We start from the raw sequence: 15,557 nt of genomic DNA, 5'->3' as shown, positions 1-15,557 counted from the left end.
AAACATTAATTTAGTTAACTGCTTACGGCCACAAGCCTTACAACTTACCTGTCCACGCCTTGGTAACCTAGATGAACACCTGTACATTCGCCATAGGAGTAGGTTTACTTGTATACAGGTGCTTTGAGATTTACATCAAGTCGTAAATCGTTTAAGTTATTGTAGTAATAATACTTTCAGCTTTTAATTAAAGCACGTCATATTGTCACATAATCTCTCTGTTACGAAATATGGTAGGGTATATCTTTACAAAAACGTGATAAGATTTCCGTCTTTCTCTTTATTTTGTTGTTTACAGGTATATAAACCCTTATTGAAATGTAACAAACACTATTCTCTAGTTCTCGAAGATCAAACATTTCCCACAGGTTTTAAAGAGTTAGAATGGATAATGTTTCCAACCATTAGAGCACGACTTTTATAAGACCAAAATAGAATAGACTATAACAATTAGATATCTGACTGCATACTGTCGTCTACTTCAGTAACGCTGGATTACGAGGGTGTTACGATGTAAATCGATAACACGGAAGAATTGTTGTCGAATTCAACTGTCGTATCGATATGACTATGTTTTGGTTAATATTTCCTATTTCAGGATGTGAATGGAGATCCTTACTGGCTGATATCCTTTTCACATGCTGTTTTCATTATTTTAGTTTACAGTAAAAATGTCTTCTAGTCGTCTTGATAACTCTTGTTCAATTGCAAAGAAGAACAGGCCTAAAAATAATGTTTCGAACGGTACGATTCTTACAAAAGTGAAAAGATGAGTTGAATTATAACTAAAAACAATTAATAAAAACATCTCTCGTCGAGTGCATATATCAATCTATTAGAAAGTGGAATATTCACTCACCGTACATAGCTGTCCCGACCCTCGGCCGTTCTGGGCGAGGTAGAACTTTCTCCTACACCACGTGACCCCCGGGTCCCATAACCAGGGTGGTACATCCATATCTACCATATTTAAACACGTCTGACACATTGAAGAGTACGTCCAACGAGCTGTCCGAAGTCACACTGGTATACAGTTGATGTTGCTGTTTACCCTCAGCTGACAGTGGCTGTTTGATGTTGTCTACTGATGAAGTGTCTGGTGAGGTTGTTGGTGATGGGTCTGTTGTTTTAGGTATGGCCGATGATCGTGTGAATATTATCTACTGGTGTTGCTGGTTCTGCTGACAAAGCTGTAGTTTATGTTGTTCCTTTGAACACTAATATTTACTTAAATGATGTTGTTCATGTAAACACTAAACATTAATTGATGATACAGTGAACTCTGAGCTTTATTTAATGTTGTTCCTTTGAACACTAATTTTTAGCTGATTATGTTCCTGTAAACACTAAACATTCATTGAGGTCCAGTCAACTCTAAGCTTTATGTTGTTCCTTTGAATACTAATCTTTAGCTGATAATGTTCCAGTCAACACAAAGCTTTAGCTGATTATGTTCCAGTCAACACAAAGCTTTAGCTGATTATGTTCCAGTCAACACAAAGCTTTAGCTGATAATGTTCCAGTCAACACAAAGCTTTCGCTGATAATGTTCCAGTCAACACAAACCTTTAGCTGATAATGTTCCAGTCAACACAAAGCTTTCGCTGATAATGTTCCAGTCAACACAAACCTTTAGCTGATAATGTTCCAGTCAACACAAAGCTTTAGCTGATAATGTTCCAGTCAACACAAAGCTTTCGCTGATAATGTTCCAGTCAACACAAAGCTTTAGCTGATAATGTTTCAGTCAACACAAACCTTTAGCTGATAATGTTCCAGTCAACACAAAGCTTTCGCTGATAATGTTTCAGTCAACACAAACCTTTAGCTGATAATGTTCCAGTCAACACAAACCTTTAGCTGATTATGTTCCAGTCAACACAAAGCTTTAGCTGATAATGTTCCAGTCAACACAAACCTTTAGCTGATAATGTTCCAGTCAACACAAAGCTTTAGCTGATTATGTTCCAGTCAACACAAAGCTTTAGCTGATTATGTTCCAGTCAACACAAACCTTTAGCTGATAATGTTCCAGTCAACACAAAGCTTTCGCTGATTATGTTCCAGTCAACACAAAGCTTTAGCTGATTATGTTCCAGTCAACACAAAGCTTTCGCTGATAATGTTTCAGTCAACACCAATTTTTAGCTGATTACGTTCCTGTGAACCATCAGTCGACACTAAGCTTTGGCTGATTACGTTCCTGTGAACCATCAGTCGACACTAAGCTTTGGCTGATTACGTTCCTGTGAGACATCAGTCGACACTAAGCTTTGGCTGATTACGTTCCTGTGAACCATCAGTCGACACTAAGCTTTGGCTGATTACGTTCCTGTGAGACATCAGTCGACACTAAGCTTTGGCTGATTACGTTCCTGTGAACCATCAGTCGACACTAAGCTTTAGCTGATTACGTTCCAGTGAACTATCAGTCGACACTAAGCTTTAGCTGATTACGTTCCAGTGAACCATCAGTCTACACTACATCTGATCTCTGCTGATGTTATTGATGATATTTCTGTTGTTTCGGTTTAATTTCTGTTGTTTCTGTTGTTCCGTTCATGTTGATCCTCTCGTTGCTTCTTTTGGTTGTTGACACTATTTTTTTCAATAGTTGTTTCCTTGGCCGTTGATTCAGCAAGGTTTATACTATCGACACGTTTAGTGTGTATGTTGTCAAACGTCTTCTGTTCTAATCAATCATGCACTACTTATAATTAAAACACCTGATTGTCAAATTGTTAAAACATCACAATACGTTCGTCTGAATTTCAAGTCAAAATTGTAATAAGCGTTAGCTCTATGTGACGAGAATAATAATCCGAATCCTTCGTGCGTTTGAAACTCGTTCATATACACTTGCTATCCTCCATGTTGTCAGCATGTGTACAAATTCAGAGAACCCATAAAAAGTCGTTTACGTGTAGGATAAATCAAGCCCGCGAGGACGTTATTGGAGCACACTTTCACACACATACAGTAGGACCTCTACCATGATTGAAGAATGTTTATAGACGATCGCTTAACAATACACATAGTTGACACATATTGTTGTTATATACATACCGTAACACAAACTGTCCCTGTTGTTAAAAATACATGAACATGTCATGGTTGACGTGAACCGTAGGAAAGTCTGATATACATTTAACATGAATAGTGTTTCTCGGCAGGTATAAATCACGTGTAATTTAAGTTTGGTCGTAAATGTTTCCGAGTCACCAAATACTGATCTCTTCTCGCGAATGTCAATATAATCTCTGTCGTGGATGGACAATAAATCTTACATATCATTATAATCAACAGTTAAACAAATATAATCAATCATTCATCGTTCTTCGTGCTGGGAAATTAGCATGTACTCTGACAGAGTCACCCTCTGTGTGCTAGAGTAAAGAATTATTTTATCCTGCTGAAATCTGAATCACTTCAGGATCACTGTTTGCTAAGTTTGCTAATGGGCCACAGTTGATAACTTACAGTCTATACATATCATTGGTAAATTGTAGACTAACACAGACTGTTGAAAACACTCACAAGTCAAAATCCATCCAATGAAGACAGTGTGTAGCAATGCCTTTCAGGATCAATTATTCTAGTTAATAACATCCTTGTTATTCCTCTCCGTCGTGAATTTGGTATTGTCTTAAATGCTGCACAAATTTTGTAGGTTTATTCAGACAACACTCACCAGGATGTGTTCACAATACTTGGTACTCACGATTCTCTACATCAGTACTCGCCATTCAGGTGTGATGAATCCTTCACTTAAACTTGAGAGCCATTACATGTTAATGACATTATGAACGGTGGTAACTGTCACTTCTATACCATCATACTTTCCCGTTATCTTTTCGAATTAATTATGAGTGGACGGCGCACGCGCTTAGTACAGTAAATGTATACCATTGCGTGATATTGTACATCCACTTTCATCTGCAATGGGCGCGTGTGACCATGATGTGCAGTAGTGAATACACACAGGTAAAATGCTAATTTTATTCGTGCTAAAATTTAATTTCAAATTTGAGTTATACTAAAACGACAGCGGTTTGATGTGTGAGCTCATGAAGGTAGAGGTCAACTACAACTGGTTAAGCATGATTTCAGACAGCAAGACATTTAAATCTAAATATACCTGTAAATATAAACAGTTCACAACTTCTGCTGCCAATACCTGTGTTGATTACAGGTTTTAATCGTCAGCAGAAATTACTCTATACTCTGATGTCATACAGGTAAAATAGCCTGCCGATTTCACTACAAAAAACAGTAATGCGAGACAAGTCTCCGCCAACGCAATATATGTCTGTCTATTCCCCACGAGTTTGTCAACAAGATTAACCTGCTTACCGTCGCAATATCTGTTAACATTACATCTACACTGATACAGTACATTATGTACGTAGTCTTCAACAGCAGTACACACATCGTAACGGTCTAAAAATATGTACCAAGATCAAACTCAACACTCGACGGAAAGGTCACCAAAGTGCATAATGTAAGTTTGTTTGAATATTTACAGTACACGATATATATGGCAAGGCTAGCTATAATCTATATTTAAAGCCACTAGAATCGTACCTAATCTTATTGCGCTTAACACAAGCTGATGACGTCATAAAATAAGTATGAGATTAATTAATGTTTGAATATATCTTACTAAATTTGATGTAAATAATAAATTGTAGAAGAATTAAACTCTCGACGATTTATTGGTTACTTTACCATCGATATAATCCGGGTCTCATATTAAGGCTACTTTGTATATTTTAATGGAGTGTCGTATTCCTTCTTGACTGTGAATTTACATGACGCAATAAAATGGATTCTACAAAATCCGTGCGAAACTGAGATGTTTGACCTTTGTTCACAGCAACTATAAATTATTACAGGGTATCGTATCATCGCACCTAGGTCTATTACTGGGGTGTTCTGTAAACACTGTGTTTGTTTAATCTAGCGTGGACTTAAATGTCATTTTACCGGGAATACAACTAGAAGAAGCCGGATTTTATCAAAGTGAATGCTGCAATCACTTCATCAATTTCATTGTCGACTTGAGTAATTACATTTCTATCTCGGCGAACACTATTCACCCAAAAAGTTTACCTCGAAAATAAATTGAAACAAAAGAATTTTAGTTTCCGATAAAACAACAAAAATATTTGAAATTGAAGAGGAAAAATATCCGTTTTATAGACAATATATGTACACGTGTAAATTTGGGGTTGTTTTCTTCTCAGTGACAAGGAATCTTAACTGGTTTTAGTACACCCTTATATAACCAGTCTGTTGATGAAATATCGAAATCTATCACTACAAGGTTTCTGTAACAGAAACTAAACATAATTTATTCGTGCTTAGACGTAAATGTCAATCGTTCCTGTTAGATCTTTAGGATTCACATCTTACAGCTATTTTGTCCTTTCAGCACTCGTCAGTAATACATAGGCCTAGCATATTAAATACCGCTCTGAGGCAACTGGTGAAATTAATCAAGATGTTATATTACCTGTGAAAATGCAGAAGATAATACGTTTAATTAGGATCTTAGATACTGGGAAACTCAATACAGCTGGTTTGTAGTCGGTAGTGGACCTTAATGCTTCTTTTTTCAATGATTACGTTTGTTTCTGTTCATTCATTAAAGTTTATAAATATATTTTTGATGTAGATTGACACCATTAATTGGAACAGATGCAGCGTCTCGTTGTCTATAACTTAGGTTTACGAGTATGGCTGACCACTAGATAATCTACGAGGCATTTATTTGATGTTAAGGTACACTGGACCATTTCCCGAGGCGGAAAACATTTTTTTCTATTTGATTTTCCGAGGACCAGAGTAAACATATGGTGCATGTACATACACTACGGTCTGTTTCAGGAATGTGACCTAGTATTTACCAAACAACAAACACATATATTTGGCGCCACGGGCGTTGGTCGATTCATCATATGGTCCTGCTACATCTAATTCTAAACTTTCAGAAATAACGTCCAACATCTCTACACGGATAACGCTCTAACATCAGTCGTGTACATCATTTGGTATATTACATGGAGCTTTTGTCGTGATAAACGTGAAGAAAATTGCTAACATCGCAACGCAAACTCTCTTCAAACTTTTTAAAATTCTAAAAGAACTGGACCAGCAAACTCTTCCAGGGTGCATTGCGATACCCCAATAACTGTGGCTGTTAAGGAACGACAACTCTGGTAGAAATTGATGGATCAGGTGTTTCGGAAATGTAAGCATCTTCATCGAGAGCATTCCGTGAAAACAGTATTCAATACAAGTTGGTGATGTCACGTCTTCGAGTTATTTACATAATTACGAAACCGTTTAGAATATTATTATTCGATACTCCTCATCAACTTTTATATCTCGAAAACCTGTGTTTATTTCCCACCTCTTTCGACTGAGGAAGCAATACAGCAAACATCTAGACATAGAAAGTCCACAAAAGAGACATCAAAACCAACGTGCTTGGCATACAGCTTAGTTGTAAGCATTTTTATCAACCTACATTTCTCGAAACTAATGACGTAATTTTATTTCTCAACTGTTGATATATTTTGCAGATATTGAGATATTGGTAACAAATCTGTCAATATCGACTTTATTGCGACATGTTATCTCCGTAGGTTTGGGGGGAAATGGTGTCCCTATCTAAATGGAAATATCGCGCCATCGTGTTAATCATATAGTTCAGTTGAAAACTGTCATTGTTTGTTTTGTTGTAGGTAAAACTTGAAAGTAAGCGACATATATAGAAAAGTCTGAACGAAGTATGAATATTTGATTCAAAACACTATTCTATGTGAAAAATATCTATTCACTGATTCTGCTCCAATATTATATCTATGACCAATATCTATCAGCTCGGTAACTGTCTAGTGGTTGTGAAATGTCTTATATCGACAGATATGATACTCGTTAGCCCAACGTACAAAAAATGTACCAACATTACATTTTGGTGTCTAGACATCATCAATTTTAACAACAAAGAAAATACAGACATGGCAACAAAATCTTTATTTTAACTTAAATTCGATAAAAATAGGGAGAAATATGAACGGAAAAAATATTTACTCGGGGACTCCTTAAACGGTACAAGGAGAATAAGACCAGGTGTTTCGGTAGTATAGACGTCTTCTGCTTCATGGACGATATCATCTATGTCAATACTTAATCCAAGTAAGTAATGTCATGTTTTCAAATAAGAATAAGTTATCCAACAACGGAACCAACAGGCAAACTAACAAGCATCAAATACGCCCAGCTTCATATCGTACAACGCAACCACCAGATAAGTTAACAAGCATCAAACACGTCCAGCTTCATATCGTACAACGCATCCACCAGATAAATTAACAGGCATCAAACACGTGCAGCTTTATATCGTACAACTCAACCACCAGATAAATTAACAAGCATCAAACACGTCCAGCTTCATATCGTACAACGCAACCACCAGATAAATTAACAAGCATCAAACACGTCCAGCTTCATATCGTACAACGCAACCACCAGATAAATTAACAAGCATCAAACACGTCCAGCTTCATATCGTACAATGCAACCACCAGATAAATTAACAAGCATCAAACACGTCCAGCTTCATATCGTACAACGCATCCACCAGATAAATTAACAAGCATCAAACACGTCCAGCTTCATATCGTGCAACGCATCCACCAGATAAATTAACAAGCATCAAACACGTCCAGCTTCATATCGTACAACGCATCCACCAGATAAATTAACAAGCATCAAACACGTGCAGCTTCATATCGTACAACGCATCCACCAGATAAATTAACAAGCATCAAACACGTGCAGCTTTATATCAACTATGGCCAATTTTCGTTTTGAAGGCTTTTACTCTCTTTTGTCAACTTTTATGTTTAATTAACAGTTTTATGGAAAAACTGAAAAGGCAAAAACATTTGTGTCTTTTTTATCGCGTTTGATTCAATGTTTTCTGTAATTGATAAGTTTTTAAATGGGCTACATGTAGAAATGAAAAAAAAATATTAGTGTAAGTAAATGTTCAGATATCGGCTGTACGATTCTAAAAAATAAATATTCATTGCTGATTGAATTACTCTCTGAAGCTTGTGTGGCCCATTCCCCAAGCACTACGTACGCCTTAACCAAATAGGAAAACGTGTAACACCATTGAATCAATGTCTATCAATTAATGAAAATCAGGCTGATGATGATGTTTTATTCAGAGTTACATTTTTCTGTTCAGTATCATGTTATTCCTGGGGTTCTTTGAATGTCGATAAAGAAACAGATGTAGTTAGTGACAGAACATATGTACATGTTACCGAAATGTATTTTTATATTGCACTAAAATCGTGTGACAGCATAGTTTACAAGGTATTTGAACGCGTCATCAAATGTCTCAGTCCTTCAGTCAGAGCCATAGTTAAAGCCTTTACACTACAAGGGTATTGGGGGAGGTGGGGGGGCGAGTAACTTTATACAGGTAATAGATATTGTCATTTATATGTAATCATATACTTAAAGTGGTGTGCAAAAGACACGCAATTCCCTTTCAAAACGACTTCAACGATATAATGAACATTGTAAGGTGTATAAAATTCCTTTGTATCATGCAACTGTTTCATTTTATCAATGTCTTCGTTTATGTTAGAAACCAAATTTGAATTCATCATTCTCCATGTAATGGCTCGTAAATCTTAAACATTTTGTCAACAGCATCCTTGATGCCTTGCTTATTACCATGTACGATGAGGTCCTCAGAATAACACTGATAGGGTCGACAAGTAACAATCGTCAATCAATTAATATTTACCACTCTTAGCGGGAAAGTGTGCAAGAGGTCTTAACTGCTGCAGTAAATCCGAGTAAAACCGAGAAGTTGGTCGAGCAGGTGATCCCATCTACGAGTACTGATTGATAAATTATGAGCCTTGTATTGAACAAGTTAAGAAGGGGGTGTCCTTTTTAATCTTTGTTATTCCCTGTCTATTCAAGGTTGTGTACCAGAAGACTGGTGTCATTTGGTCAGTTAATGTCAAAGAGGCATCACTCTTAAGTAAATAAGGCAACTTTTTCATTACTAGCACCTAAGGATATCCATACTGATATGGTAGCAATACTAAGAAATGATGCCCCTTCATTTGCTACAGTGAAAGAAATGGTCATTAATGTATTGTTATGGCTGGAATTAACGATTGTGACTTCAAATTGATTGAGCATCCGCCTTATTTGCCGCCGGTACCCACTGTTCGGTCAGATGATGACGCCATATGTGCAGTAGAGGACTTTCTGAACAGTCAAGAAAAGGACTTCTTTAAAAGTGGCACCTGAGGCCCTTAAACATCGCTGACAAAAGTATAGAGATGCTGAGGAGGATTATGTGGAAAATCAATGCAATATGTTCGCCAAAAGGCAAACCCTTAAATAAGTTCGGAGCTTGTCGGTAAGCCCTGGTATCTGCTCAAGGGAGGTTCCGTTCGAACAAGGAATCTAACTCTGATTGTCTAGGTGAAAGACAAGTGCTTCACCCTATCATCCGGCTAATCAGACAAAGATATGTGGGAAATCGTGATCGTATCAAATTATAATGATATGCGACTTCATTATATCAATTTCAAATCCTACTAACACACTATACACGTATAGTACGAAATTCAATCCGTCACGACTTGGCATGTCCAGGTGACATATGAAAGGAATGTGATAGTGTTTACGTTAATTATTGTCAATTATCATCGCATTCTGTGCACTTTGTTCTGTCATAGCTTTGACTTTTGTGTAAGTATTCCGCGAGAATCGTCCGACATTACAGTAATTTCCATGCTAGTAAGCATTTAGATATCAGTATGTATGCTGGCAGAGACACGTCAGCGACGTACCGTGACCTGATTATATGTGTACGCAAACTTTGAGCGCCGAAAGCGCAACCACGCTAGGGGGGGTTCGGGGGCATGCTCCCCCGGAATATTTTGAAATCTATATGCTTCAAAACAGCTTTTCCTGCATTTTGAGACAGATATACAATACCTTCTCGTGTTATTTTTTTTGTACAAATTGGAGCTTAATTACAAATTATACTTTTTTTTATTTTAAAATATTTTTTGTGGCCACTGTGTACGCACTTGCGTTTTTGCGTATAGGGCGGTACGCCACTGCACGTATGTTGAGTAAAGTCTAATTAGAACTTAGGGCGCTTTCAGGTGAGCAGTTGAAACGGTTGAACCTGCTAAACAACGCCAGTTACAGATCGAGACCGAGGCTGGACTGCCCAATATTTGGCACGTGCAGTTTGAGCCGTACCTGTCTGAAACTAATATGCTGAATATCATTGGTTTTCAGAATTTTAGCATAAGAAATTCTGAAACTTATTCTTAAGTACTTTAAAATGCTCTTGAAATATATCTTATAATATTTTATCTGTATATGTCTAATATCTGAACCATCATATAAATATTGTATAATTACATATATATAAATATTTTGTAAAAATATATAGATATAAATATTTTGTAAATATATAGATATCAATATTGTAAATATTGAAATTTATTTCCTTTGTGTATCCACTGTGACAAATCTGATGAATGTGACAAAAACTTATATGCTAAAATAAAAGTCCTCGCATTCTCAATCCCCATCACGTGTAAGGACTACACATTGATTACTTTGTGAAATGTATCTTCCGGTCACAAATATAGGATGAATCAGTAAAAAATTGAACTTTTTTCGTAATATGTAAAATGTGTTTCCTTATTGTTCTGGGAGCTTAGATACTTAAAATCTGAGGTATGCTGACAGGACGTTCATTTCAATGTAAAAATAACTGGTAACCTAAAAGATCATTGTAATCACATTGGATAAATGGTTCACATGAAATCCAGGCCAGGTAATACACCTCTCTATCCAAACTTAGTACCTTGTTAAAATATGCACCACATATTTTACAATAGTTGCCTATTGTCTGTATAAGCTAAGATCTCGTTTTTGTATTTATTCTGATAGATATGATTAGTCTAAGAAAATGTACACTTACCTCGTCTTATCTAACGCTTTCCTATTGAAGTATATTAATCCAAAAGATATGTTATTAATAAGAGACTATGAATATAACATAGCACGCATGCGCAATTAGGTTCTTTGTATTGACTAATAAAAAGTCGACGCGATAGCTGTTGAGAGCAGATTAAGTTAATTGTCACAAATCTTCCTACCCAGATATTAGGTTTCGTTCTGTCATACAAAGGACATGGTTGGATTTCAAACAAACAGAGGCCGACCACTTTATCTACTTATCAATAGTGTATTCCAGACACAAAGCGACAGATCTACCTGAATTGTCGGTCATTATCTTTACCAATGGTGAAGCGTTTCAAATAGTATCAAAATATAATCTACAAACAAAAGCATTTTTTTTATCATACTAACAACTTTCATTCCTATTTTTATTTTTTAAGACGTTGTATTGTAAAGCTGATGATATGAAGACGATTATTACACTTTCTTACTAACATGGTTGAAATGACTGATTATGCTTGCAAAGAGGTTGATTTGTTTTGCAGTGATGTGATGTGGAAATATTAATTAGTACACTACATTTTTACGTTTAAAAAAACAATAATCCTTCTTTCCGAAAACGCAGATTGTGTAAGTACATGTATACTTCAAATGTGAAAAATATATTTTATATTGAAGATACGACACGCGTAATCGGGATGGTTTCGTACTCAAGAGAAGTAGACTTTTCATCATAGTCAAGTAGATATACATTGTAACGTTTTTGACGTGCATAAGTATACATGTTGGTAGCAGAAAACAGTTAATTTTATATCAAATAAACTGCAATAATTTTTTGGGTGAACAAGGTACGGATTGCCGGCATTTCCTTGTAAACCATAATAATAATTATCATTATAAAACCAAATCTCATTGACTATATTAAACACCGATATCGCACAACACCTGTTCTATAGCCTATATCGAATGCCCCTTAACAACAATATCTTCAATAGTAAAAAACATCTACCAGTTGACAAGTGTATACTGCCTCACATTCAATATTGTTAAATTACCATGCAATCGGAATCAGTAATGTGTGAATTTATCAGGCTTTACACAATAAATTCACGGTTGACTGCGCAAATAATTAGTGTCAGTTTGGGCAGTGTACTGAAATCCAAGAATTTTTTATTCGCTGTTCCTGAACAGTTGCATAACAAAAATAGATATTCTTTTAAAACCTGAATAACTGCCAAGCCAAATAACAATTGAAACAAAGTTTTTTGTAAACATATATATCATTGTTATTAGTTAACAGAAGTACAGGTTAATACGTGTTGTGTCATTAACCCAGCTAGTTGTTATTTCCTACAGTTTTCGCTCTGATTACTAATATTTTTTTCTGTAGTCCAGTTTTCTTATGCTATCTGCCAATTAGGATTAGGTTATTGTCCACTTTCCCTCCTGTATTATTGGAATAGCCTTATTGAATTAGGATAGTTATGCGCGGGCTGTTGTGTGTGTGTGGTGTTGGTGGTGGTGGTGGTGGTGGTGGTGATAGTGGCAGTGGTGGTGGTGGTGGTGGTGTGTGTGTGTGTGTGGTGGTGGTGGTGGTGTGTGTGTGTGTGTGTGACTGTGGTTTGTGTGTGGTGGTGTTGGTGGTGTGTGTGTGTGTGGTGGTATGTTTGTGGTGTGTGCAAATGGTGTGTATGGTGATGGTGGTGGTGTGTGGTGGTGGTGGCTGTGGTGGTGGTGGTAGTGTGTGTGTGTGTGGTGGTGGTGGTGGTGGTGGTGGTGGTGTGTGGGTGTGTGGTGGTGGTGGTGGTGGCTGTGGTGGTGGTGGTGGTGTGTGTGTGTGTGGTGGTGGTGGTGGTGTGAGTGTGTTGTGTATGTGTGTTTGTGGTGTGTGTGTGTGTGTGTGTGTTTGTGGTGGTGGTGGTGGTGGTGTGTGTGTGTGTGGTGGTGGTGGTGGTGTGTGTGTGTTGGTGATTGTGGTGGTGGCTGTGGTGGTGGTGGTGGTGTGTGTGTGTGTGGTGTTGGTGGTGATAGTGGCAGTGGTGGTGGTGGTGGTGGTGTGTGTGTGTGTGTGTGTGTGTGTGTGGTGGTGGTGGTGGTAGTGGCTGTGGTGGTGGTGGTGGTGTGTGTGTGTGTGGTGGTGGTGGTGGTGGTGGTGGTAGTGGCTGTGGTGGTGGTGGTTGTTGTAGTAGTGTTTTGTTACTTTTAGATGTCATATTGTATAAATTACATCACAGAAAATTAGGAACGGTGACGTAATGATTATATCTCAGACCAAGGACTTATACGATTTCAGATCACGGAATTATCGAAGTCCATTTCAGACAACAGAATTTTCATAAATGACGAAAAATCGCAAAGAATACAACCAGGATGATATTAGTACAGTTGGATGGTCGGGTGACGCGGTGGTAATGCCTTTCACCTAGACATCCTGGTACAATATGACGAACAGATATGAAATGGTGTGGGATCACCTACACCCGATCACGTGGGTTTCCACCCGAAATTCTGCGGGTATCTTCCCACAATAAAACCTTTTGCGATCATGCGCATCCATCCGGGTCAAAAACAGTGATTAATATACATGAACAAATTGTAGGCATAAAGCTTGTTAAGCAATTGCTGTAGTAATAATAATAATAATTAATTAATTCAGGATAAGGATGTACAGATTTGTATACAAAACATATTAATATATGGCACATATAACATGTTATACATAATCATGAATAAGTTGTTTGCTACATTTTTAATGGAAATTTAAAAATTTGTAAATAAAGACAAAAGTACATACATCCTAGGATTTCTCAAAAAACCGTTGAAACGCTTATTTCCATTGGGGTCCTTAAAATGGATTTACAAATGTATTTCCATCAATAATATACATAATAACTATCATGATTCTCTTGCATTTTGTTTTGAAAGTGACGTTTCACTTGGATTTTGAACTTAAGCTTGTTTGGTATACTTTTAATATAATCTGGAAGAGAATTTCATTCTTTTGCGCCTGTAATGTAGAATGTTGTAGATTCTTTACCTTGTACTGATGGGAGAATGAAATTATATGCCGAGGATCGAGTATTTTGTAGACATGGATTCTTGTTAAAGGAATTATACATATAGTTTGGAGCCTGAACATTGAACTTATGATTCATTCTGATTTGACAAACCCTATAATTAATGTCTAACATGTTTGTACGCAAAAAATCACTGCATCTTATACTGTGCCTATTTTGAATATTCAAAATAAATCTTATTACTTTGTTTTGTGCTACCTGTGATTTATATATTAGTTTTTTTTGACAAACCTTCAAACCAACCAGCATAGTCGAAATGACAAAGAATCAATGCCGAGCAAAGAGTTTTTCTCGACCTATACGATAGACATTGATCATTTCTGTAAAGAAATTTTAGTCGTTGATCTATTTTTTTAAGAATGGAATCTACAATTTCTTCACCTGATAGCAAATCGTTAACGTCTATACCAAGATATTTTATACACTTCATAACTTCAATGTCATGATTATTGCATAATATTTCAAAATTCATATTTGTTGCTTTATCCAATTTTCTTTTAGGGCCAAAAATAATACTATCGGTTTTACCTAAATGTAGAGAAAGCTTGTTATCCACTAACCATTCTTGACAGGACTCTAACACCAAAGACATTTTTTGCGATATTACTGCTGGGTTTAGATGGGGAAAAAAGTATAGCAGAATCGTCTACATACAACATCAACATGCAGTTAGAATAAATGCAGACTTGCATATTACTGACGTATGTCAAGAACAGAAGAGGACTAATAGATTTAATGAAATAATAAAATTTAATAAAATAGGCTTAAAGTTTCTATTTACTTATCGTTCGTGTAATTCCAGTTATATCATCATCAGCAGCAACCCAATGATAGAGGGGTGTACACACTGCTAGGAGCTATATCTTAAAAAACATATCAGTTAATAAAAATAACATCTTACAAATCACTCAATGAATTTTACCATCTATGATATATGATTCCATAATGAATAAAGGTTAATTCAGAAGCATAAGTTACATGTATCATAAAATTACTTTTCCGAAATTGCTCGTTTTTGCGACCCCTTTACCTCAAAACGCACCCATTTGAAAATGTATCTTTTTTTTGGGTAGGGGATGGGGGTGTGTTCTGGTTGCAGTTTGCAAACCTACCATACATGATACATGTACGTCGATCATGAAAAACAAAATAAAAATTAAAAAAAAACAAAAACAAAAAATCAGTGAATAAAAAAATAAATAGATAAAAAAACCCACACACAAACCAACAAAAAAACAAAGGTAGATAATCTGATCGAACAAAGGCAGAAGCAAACGAACTATAACCCTATATCACACTGTGTAGCAATTCTTATTAGTCTGTAACTCTATCAGGAATAAAAATAAACCTTTTAACTTCAGTGAAAATAGTCCAATATATTGCACAATAAAAATCCGAACGTTTAATATGAAAAAAATCTGGTTTATTGACGTAGATATTCGATAT

Source organism: Ylistrum balloti, unplaced genomic scaffold (genome assembly GCF_031769215.1).
Source record: "Ylistrum balloti isolate Yb309-2 unplaced genomic scaffold, AGI_CSIRO_Ybal_v1 Utg370420, whole genome shotgun sequence".
Classification (NCBI taxonomy): Eukaryota; Metazoa; Mollusca; class Bivalvia; order Pectinida; family Pectinidae; genus Ylistrum; species Ylistrum balloti.
Note: the sequence above shows the minus strand (reverse complement) of the source record.